The sequence below is a fragment of the Berghia stephanieae genome, chromosome 1 (assembly GCF_034508935.2).
Source record: "Berghia stephanieae isolate SIO BIC M18660-M18661 chromosome 1, UCSD_Bste_1.3, whole genome shotgun sequence".
NCBI classification, from domain to species: domain Eukaryota; kingdom Metazoa; phylum Mollusca; class Gastropoda; order Nudibranchia; family Aeolidiidae; genus Berghia; species Berghia stephanieae.
This window is the reverse complement of record NC_088360.1, coordinates 137,435,527-137,438,026: the sequence shown is the minus strand read 5'-3', so window position 1 is coordinate 137,438,026 and position 2,500 is coordinate 137,435,527. Positions and strand designations below refer to the sequence as shown.

General features: G+C 33.9%; 1 long non-coding RNA gene across 1 annotated transcript in view; it reads left to right on the top strand.

Annotated features, from left to right (window-relative positions):
• Positions 1 to 2,500, top strand: part of LOC144963323 (uncharacterized) — a 31,857-nt gene that overhangs the window by 19,010 nt on the left and 10,347 nt on the right. The window contains exon 2 of the long non-coding RNA XR_013643616.1: positions 1 to 17. This exon is cut by the window's left edge and continues 961 nt beyond it. This is a non-coding gene — a long non-coding RNA (uncharacterized LOC144963323). The remainder of the gene's footprint in view (positions 18 to 2,500) is intronic.

The window sequence follows — 2,500 nt, the reverse complement described above, 5'->3', positions numbered from 1 at the left end:
GAAGGCCGTAAGAAGTTGTGAGTATTTGCTGCCTTAGGGATTTGATTCTATTTTCATTGTCTTTCTCTTCTAAATCTCTTAAAATCGTTTCACCCTTTCTTTGCTTTTGTTATTGTGGCCGTGAAAAGATTTTCGCTTCATATATTTTTTTAATGATAAAAATGATGATGATGCTGATGATGATGATGATGATGATGATAATGATGATGATGATGCTCCTGCTGCTGCTGTTGCTGCTACTGCTGCTGATGACGATGATGATGATGGTGATGATGATGATGGTGATGATGATGAATATGATGATGATGATGATGATAATAATGATGATGATAATAATAATATAATAATAATAATAATAATAATAATAATAATAATAATAATATAATAATAATAATAATAATAATAATAATAATAATAATAATAATAATAATAATAATAATAATAATAATAATAGGTTTTCAGTCCACCAGTGGACTGAAAACACAGCTGTGTATTCAGTCCACCGGAAATAAAAAATATTTAAAACGGACTAATTATATAATGACGACATAGATACTGAGCCTATTGTAAGGTAGTCATTATCAAAAGTGGATAGGCATAACATTTATGGCAATTTGACGCCTACTAATAGCCAACAACAACATTAAAAAAAAAAAAACAATAAATACATAAATACATTACTAAATTCCAGACGTTTTTGATTTTATTGTGTTTTTGTTGTTGTTGTTGGCTGAAGAAGGGTTTTGAGCCCGAAATAATCCATGTTTAGTTATTTGTTCTTTTTTGAAGGTGTTATATTCATTATTGTCAATTACTTTTCACATCATTTACGATGCAATGAACATTTTTCTTGTTCAGATCTGTTTTGTACATCACAAAATGTTGAAGAAAAATCTTGTTTATATCTATAAGAACGCAATGCTATTATGTACAGCTTTGAAATGTCTTTAAAAAATGGAGCTTTTATATAGCCCAATATCCAGCCAACGTGCTCAAAACGATTTACAAAGGGTCCCTGACCAACAGCAACATATAGAACTATACATGACGCCTGTTAGGCGATATTACAATTGTTTTCCAACCGAGACAACGCTGTTAACGGCCAGGTACTCATTTTACAGCCGGAGTACGGTGAGAGAATGTGAGTAAAGTAAGAGCCTTTACCAATGTCTCAACTATGCGCCGAGCGAGGCTTGATCCCAGGACCTTCCGATCCAAAAGCGAGTGTCATACCACAAGACCACATAGCCGCACAAATAAATTATGTTATAGTATTGTGTTCTTATTTCTCTTGAGTACGAGTGTTAAAAGTAAGTATTTGTGTTGGGTGGGATGTTGCATTTTGGGAAAAATCATGAAAACGGTCAGAAAGGAGAGAATTTAAAACATTAGAATTATTAATGCGGCTATGTTGTCTTGTGGTATGACACTCGCTTTCGGACCGGAAGATCCCGGGTTTGAGCCTATTTCGGCTCATAGTTGAGTCCTTGGGAAAGGCTCTTTCCTCACATTCTCTCACCGTACTCAGCGTGGTCTCTGTCCGAAAAAAATGTAATATCGCCTAACAGGCGTCATATTCCGTAAGAATTGTTAAATGTTGCTGTTGCCCAGGGATCCCTAGCAGAGTGCTTTGAGCACGTTTAGTGGATATTGCACTATCTAAAAGCTCAATTTAAATATATATATTTAAGTTCAATTATGATTTTGATGCTAGATCGAATTTTTTGACTTAATTTTTCATTATTCCGCCTATTGAGAAAATAACGACAACGATTTTTTCATGGTTTTTCAAAATACCTTTGAATTGGAGAATTTTTGTGGCGAATGTTTTGGAACGGCCTTTTGATTCAACCAGGTATTCATTTTTGAGTAATAAGAAGAAGTAGCGTCCTGTCGTGTGGGTAGAGAGCATTAATTTATCATTTATCAATGCAATATCTATTTTTGACTAGGAAAACTCGGGTAATGAGCCAATGTACCAATTTTTATATTTATAAAGAACTATTTGATATAAATGTTTGTTATAATTGATAAATAATTATAATAATACATTGCTATACATTGGAATTATAGTTATAGTCCTCAGAATTGGTTTTAAATAAAGAAATATGTTTATATTGAGTTTCGTCGAGACAGGTAAATGTTTGAACAGACATTATTAAATATTGGTGTTTAATATCGGTCAGGCGGGAATGTGAATAAAATGCAGGGAAAAGGGGAGGGAAGACAGGAGATAGGAGTGTGGGCAGGGGGCGTGGGGGGGGGAGGGGGGGGGAGTACAGAGCGTTTTATGTGTTGCAATCTAGGACATCATAATAATATAGATGTCACTGGTTGCAATGTAAAAAAAAAACAGTTCTGAATGTGAAAATTGTGCCCACATAAAGACGATTGCATAATTATCTGACTCAAGTACGGTGTTGATAATTCGTTGATTTCACAATGCATCAATGCATCATATCATTATCAATCATCATCATCATCATCATCATCATCATCA